Source organism: Meriones unguiculatus, chromosome 15 (assembly GCF_030254825.1).
Source record: "Meriones unguiculatus strain TT.TT164.6M chromosome 15, Bangor_MerUng_6.1, whole genome shotgun sequence".
NCBI classification, from domain to species: Eukaryota; Metazoa; Chordata; class Mammalia; order Rodentia; family Muridae; genus Meriones; species Meriones unguiculatus.
In genome coordinates, this window is record NC_083362.1 from 33,588,697 (window position 1) to 33,595,982 (window position 7,286).

The 7,286-nt window shown below is 40.4% G+C and overlaps 1 pseudogene; it reads left to right on the forward strand.

Moving 5' to 3' along the window:
* The first annotated feature begins 2,967 nt into the window (after positions 1-2,967).
* Positions 2,968-3,515, forward strand: LOC110557808 (M-phase-specific PLK1-interacting protein-like; annotated as a pseudogene).
* Positions 3,516-7,286: the final 3,771 nt, after the last annotated feature.

The window sequence follows — 7,286 nt, forward strand, 5'->3', positions numbered from 1 at the left end:
TACAAAACTCTAAAACTTTTAAGAAAGAAAAACTCTTGGGAGTGGGAAGCTATTTCCCAGGCTTGACAATAAAGTTCACTCTGGAAGAAAAATAAATAAATTGAATTCCAAAATCCTTCTGCTCTGTGAAAGAACCAAACAAGCAGATGAAGGGATGAGCAGAAGTTTGATAGGAAATACTTGCAAACGCTATGTCTGGCAAAGGTCCTAAATCTTAAAAAGTAACAAAAAACAATTCTCGAAACAACCAAATTCCAACTGTAAATTATCTGACAATACCATTTCATGTGGGAACCCCATACACAGGCTGACCCAGAGACTTTTCCTGTGAGACACGGTTGTGGGGAATTCTAATACTGGCTCAAGTGCTATGTAGAAGTCTGACCACTGGCACATAGCTGGAAGTAACGCCAGTTTACTCAGATACCGCCGTTTGTTCTGCAGTGACATATTTATCCTTTGAAATTATGTGTAGCAATTAAAATTAGTAAGCTCCTCCTCTCTTTATACTCAGCGCAGGAGCACCTCCAGAGTCCAGCAACAGCCACTTTCATTAGGTGCCCATTTCTTCACATTCACCTTCAGTGCTAAATATTTTCATGGAAGATGCAGGATCAGAATCAAAACTATTTCTTTTTAATTTGGCCTTCCCTAGTTTGTAGTCCTTGATCATGAACAATTTCTTCTTTTTTTTTCCCTTTTCTTTTTTTTTACATTTTCTCCTCCAACTCTCCCCATGTCCTCCTATCCCTCTCAAATTCAAGACTTCTTCTTATATTTCTTATACTACTTGTTCCCTCAATGTTTTTCTTTTCTTTCTTTTGTGTTTGTTCGTTTGTTTTTGTTTTTCAATACAGGGTTTCTCTGTTTAGCCTTGGCTGTCCTGGACTCGATTTATAGATCAGGCTGGACTCAAATTCACAGAAATTTGCCTGCCTCTTACTTCATGAATGCTGGGATTAAACACATGTGCTAAAAGATTTTCTAATACTAGTGTTACAAAAAAAGAAAAAAATCCCAAAGCTTTAGAGCAAGGGGATGACCAAGAGAATAACAATTCTTGGAGAAGGGGGAATAATGCTAAAGAAAATGCATTTGATTTGGTGACTGCATATCATTTGATCAGTGTCTTCATGTGTGAGTTACTTTGTCACTGTGATCAAATTACCTAATAAACAACTTGAAATTAAGATTTATTTTCCTCATCAAAAAAATTAAAATGAATGGCGGGGCATCTTTTGAGTATATGCCTAGGAGTGGTATAGCTGGGTCTTGAGGTAGCACTATTCATAATTGTCTGAGAAAGCACAATATTGATTTCCAAAGCTTACATTCCCACCAGCAATGGAGGAGGCTTCCCCTTTCTCCACAACCTTTCCAGCATACATCATCCCTTGAGTTTTTGATCTTAGCCATTCTGATGGGTGTAAGGCGGAATCTCAGGGTTATTTTGATTTGCATTTTCCTGATGACTAAGGACATTGAGCATTTCTTTAAGTGTTTTTCTGCCATCCGATACTCCTCTGTTGAGAATTCTCTGTTTAGCTCTGTGCCCCATCTTTTAATTGGATTACTTTACTCAACTATGTTCATAGTAGCTTTATTGGTAATAGCCAGAATCTGGAAACAACCTAGATGTCCTTCAAAGGAGGAGTGGATACAGAAAGTGTGGTACATTTACACAATGGAATACTACTCAGCAATTAAAAACAAAGAAATCATGAAACTTGCAGGCAAATGGTAGAAACTTGAAAAGATCATTCTGAGTGAGGTATCCCAGAAGTAGAAAGACCCATATGGTATATGCTCATATATGTGTGTGTGTATGTGTGTGTGTGTGGATATTAGCCATATAATATAAGATGAATGTACTAAAATTATAGTCCTAAAGAAGCTAAATAACACAGAGGACCCTAGGGAAGAGGCTGAATCCTAACTCAGAAGGGTAAACAGGATAGACATCGGATGTAAGAGAACACAAGGAACAGGACAGGAGCCTTTCATAGTAGACCCCTGAAAGACTACCCATCAGAGTATGGAAGGAGAAACTGAGACTCAGCCAAACTTTGGCCAGAGTGCCAGAATCCTTATGGAAGATGAAGGAGATAGAAAGACCTGGAGGGGACCTCCACAAGGAAAACAACAAAGCCAAAAAACCCTGGCCCTACGGGGGCCGGCAGAGACCACTACTCCAACCAAGAACCATACATGAAGAGGACCTAAACCCTCTGTTCAAAAGAAGCCCATAGGCTGCTCAGTTTCCAAGTGGGTTCCTTAGTAAGGGGGGGGGGGGCAGGAGCTGTCTCTGACATGAACTCAGTGGCTGGCTCTTTAATCACCTGCCCCTGAGGGGGGAGCAGCCTTACCAGGCCACAGGAGAAGGTGATGTAGCCAGCCTTGATGAGACCTGATGAGCTAGGGTCAGATAGAAGGGAGGAGTACCTCCCCTATCAGGGGACCTAGTACCTCCCCTAGGGAAAGGGCTTAGGGGGAGAAGAGGGAGTGTGGATGGGACTGGGAGTAGAGAAAAGGGAGGGGGCTACAGCGGGGATACAAAGTGAATAAGTTGTAATAAATAAATAAAAATTTTTTAAAGTAAAATAAATAAAAAATCCATGAAGCAGGCAATGCTATAACTGAAAATATCAGTAAACAGAACTCAAAAAATGCAAATAAGAACGTGAGCAATGCTGTCCATCTAAAACAAAGGCACAGTGCAGTGTCCTTACAAAGCTACCAGGACCCCTAAAATGAAAAGTGGCATCACCAAATTCTGTCCAGAATGTGGAAGACCCTGATCACTCACGCACCCGTGGTGGGAATGAAAAATGTTAGCCACTCTGGAAAACTTAAAAATTCTAAAGATCTACATACCATATAACTTAGAATGGCAGAATTCCACTTTTAGACAAAAGAAAAAAAAAAAAAACTTGCATTCATCTATGCAAGAAATATTCTAGGTGGTAGATGGCTGGAGTTCCAGTGAGAGGATCTGCGGTGAGCTCTTCAGCTTCAATTCCTGATATTCACGGAGCGAATTTTCGGCCTCCAACTGTTGCGTACCCCGGAGGTTGGGGTGGTGGAAGCAGCTTCCGGGGCGCCGTCCTCCCCGCGTGACGGTTATGGGCGTCCACACCACACTCCGCGGTGCGGGCCTGGGCTAGGCCTCACGGGAGCAGCCTGGTGGCCCGCTTCGGGTCTCCATCCCTGGCCGGCTACCAGGTCCCTACTTCAGGTCCCCGCTGGGCCGCAACATCAGTACAGTTTGGCTGCTCCCCAGGGCAGCAGCAGACCTACCCCCAGGATTCTCCAAGGACCATTGGATCAAGTAGAGGAAAAAAAGTGTCTGATGAGTTGGAAGTTGTTTTAAGCCTTCAATGCTTGAAGACCCTCGGGCTGGCCTAGAACCTGTATCTGTAGTAGATATAAGCCAACAGCACAGCAATACGCAAGCATTCACAGGCAAAAAGGAACATACTTCTCTTAACATATCTGAGATTGAACTGGAACCCTAGTGTGCAAGGAACAACTTGGACCGAACTTTTACTTGTGTAAATGAGTTGAGCCCAAAGATGATGACTTTGAATAATGATTACTGTATCTCAAGTGTTGTTGGTATTAGAAGGCGACGACAGGATAATTTGCAGTATTTAGCTGTCTGGGAGTGTGTACCACATTCAGAGCACAGTTTTCGCATTTAACATTTCCAAAATAACAGACATTTGTGTTCTCAATGTTTTAAAATAAAATGTTTTGTCTTTTTGGTTAAAAAAATATTTTAAAACAATTATTTGCAATGCATATAATTTCACTATTGATTAAAGAGAAAAACAACTTTGCGTATTACTGAAGTGAATTGCCTCGCTGAGTATGTGCTAGGTTCAACTTTCTGGAGTTGATTGATTCTGCTTTTATGATCCTCAATTCTCAGCGTGCCGAGCACATAAATATCAAGTGGCAGAAGCATGTTTCAGGCTGTGTCATCACCGGAGATTCCATCCAAATCCCGAGACAAATTTATTTCAGGATTTTTTTAATGAAACTTAAAGTAAGCTACTGAAACAGTATTTTTTACAACTAAGCATTCAACACAATACAGTACAAAGATACACAAACTGATATTTGAATGATCTTTGTCTTCCATATTTTAAGCATTACGGCTTTTTGGAAATATTTAGACTTGGTTTTTCAATTCTGTGTACATGGATGTGTTTGTAGAAGCATGGATGTAGGGTGCGCATGGAGTCCAGAGGTTTCAGATCCCTTCAAGCGGGAGTTGCAGGCAGTTATGAACTATTCAGTTTGAGTGCTGGGAGCAAATAAAACTCAAGCCCTACAAAGAGTCTCTACTGTACCCTTAGCCTCTGCACCATCATGGCCCCCAACATCATGTTTCTATGGGAAGGTGGATTATACAGAGTAATAAAAATGAATGGTTTAGGTCAATCACACAACCTAGACTTGACGCAGTCAAGAGAAGAGATAAATGAAGGACAGCTGAAGGAGGCAGTTGCTGGGGTGATGCAGGACACAGGAGTATAGTAACTATTTTTATGAGCATAAAGAGGTGTTCTAAAATAATGACCAAAGGGTGTTGTATTAACATATAAGCCAGTCACAGTGACTTATCACTAATGTGCTGTGTATACACAATGTCATGTACTGTGCAGAATTGTATGTTTAGCCTTCCATGACAGATGCGGAATAGGTGTGTTTATGCAAGTATCACCACGTATTTATAATGTGTTGTATGATGACATGTGTCATCTTTTACTTCACTATGATTATTTTTATATATTACATATAATATCTAAATATTATGGTTGGTTTTAAAGTCAACTTCTCATAAATTAGAAGAACCGCGTGCGTAGGGAGCAACACCCGAAGAATCACTATCCTGGTTGCTTTGGCTGCTGTGGGTGCACCTACAGTGGGTGGCAACTTCTGGTAGCAGCCCAGATGAAAAAGGACATGGCAGAGGGAGATCCTCTCGCCCTTTGCTTGCTTGGCCTTCCCTCTTGCCACCAAGTTGGATTCCCTGTTGCTGCTGCTGCTGCTTATTCCTTCACTGACATCCTAATCAGTGTTTCCAAGCTTTCATCATGGACTACTGACCAGGGGTTCCCGAGAAACTTTCCAGCCTTGCCTCACTGGATTGGAACTGCTGGGGCACCCCACTTCATGGAGTAAAGAACTGCCAGTTGTTCTCCCCTGTGAAGGACTGTAGGACTATACTGATGGTTGAGATTCAGCTTCATGGCCGAAGTAATTACCAGGTTTTCAGCATCTCAGATGCAATTTTGCTGTCATTACTTTTTTAAAAATCACCTAAAATATTCTGATTTACAACATACATACACATAAATACATAAATATATATAATACCTCTAGAGAACCTTGGCTAAAATATGAGATGATAGAAAATTTAACTCCATACTAAAGTAGACTTGTGTAACCACTTTCATGCACGTCATCTGCCATATATGAGCTGTCATTGCTATGCATGGCTGTGCATACTTACAATTGGCCTCTAGTTAGATACAGAAGTTAAGTTATATATTTGCATGCATATAGATGTGTTCAAGCATTAAAATGATTTTCATTATTTTAAATGTTACATGTTTATACAACGATCATATCTATCCACCAATACTTCCCCCAACTCCTCCAGTACCTTCAACCTGGTCTCCCTCCAAACTTTGTGTCTATTTTTCTGTTTTAGAAACCGGAGGTTTCCCATATTGGGCCATCCGCTGGTGCATGAACAACCTACCAGCGGCCACATCTCCACAGAAGAGTACTTCTCCCTCTCACAAAAGCCATCAACTGCTAATAGCTTCTCAGCCAGGGATGGGGCCTCGGAGGTCCCTCCCTCATCTATGCTGAAATTTGGACTGGTTTGATCTTGTGCAGATAAGCAAAGCTGTTCTGAGTTGATATGCTCAATAGCTCTCTTGTGTCCAGAAGTCAGAATTTTAATTAATGATTATGAAAGGTATACTGTGTTTATGAATATTAAAATTGAGCTTCACAAAATTTTTATGTTATGATTATTATGAAATGAAATACTATTGCTGATTGCCTTCCACTTCTTAGAAAGTGTGACAGTCTTTACCCCTGGTACTAAGAAATGGGCTACTCTGAAAAGGAAGTTCCTAAAGATGTAATCAGGTTAAAGTGGAGAACAAGGTGGTACTAGGGCAATATGGCTAATGTCCTTCAAACAGCAGGAAAGCATCATGTAAAGGCTTGGACACACAGGGGTGAGAATGCTACGTGTAGGCAAAGGCAGCGAGAGGAGTAATGAGCTACGATATAAAGCCATGGATTGACAGCCACTGCCAAAACTTGAAAGAAACAAAGACCAGTTCACCAATTCTGCTTTCAGTGTCAGGGGAGCTTAGCCCTACTGACAACTTGTTTTTGGTCTTCTAGCACCTAGAAATCTAAGAGAATATATTTCTTTTGTCTAATTTGCGGTGCATTGTTACAGAAAAAAATATATATTTATATTTATATTTATATCTTACCAATCATTTGATAATATTGAAAGTAGTCTTGGCTTATGGTGCATAGAAAATTAAGGTGTGTGTCATGGTATGCAAAATCTTAGCTGGCGTAGAGCCCTATCCTCAATGCAACCCCACCCTAGACATTAACTCTCGACAATCTGAAGCCTGTGTTTTGGCTCTGCGTTGCCGAGTGTAGAGCCTCCCACTGAAAGGAGGCATTTCTGATAGTGCCACACACCCCTGCTTTCCCTGCACCATGATTAACATTTCTGTGAAATTATCTGTAAAAATAACTAGGACTTCTTTCTTATAACTGGACCTGATTATACTTTACCTTCTAAAAATGTCTTCAAGATTTTATGTGAAATGATGATCTTTAAGACATGTCTTGACAGTTATTAAGTTCAAATTTTTATTATTAAGAAAACTCTGCAGAGTTGGGCTTTCTGATATTAAAATTGCATACTTTGACACAAACTTTAATTAACTTTAATTCTTGTCCTAATAGACTCAGTCTCTTGAAAATTTCCAAGTACTTAAGAACTGAAGAATGAATCTGTGTTACTCTGGTGTCCCCTTAGGATAAACATCCAACAATTTTATCCTAAGTATTTATCAAGGAAAAAAGCATGTATGGATTCTTCGTGGGCTTAAAGTTTCAATCAGTGATTCTCAAACTGTCACATCCCCTTGGGGAGTTGTCACAGGGATCAGCTAAATCCATCAGAAAGCACAAATATTTACATTACTGCTCATAACAGTAACAAAATTATA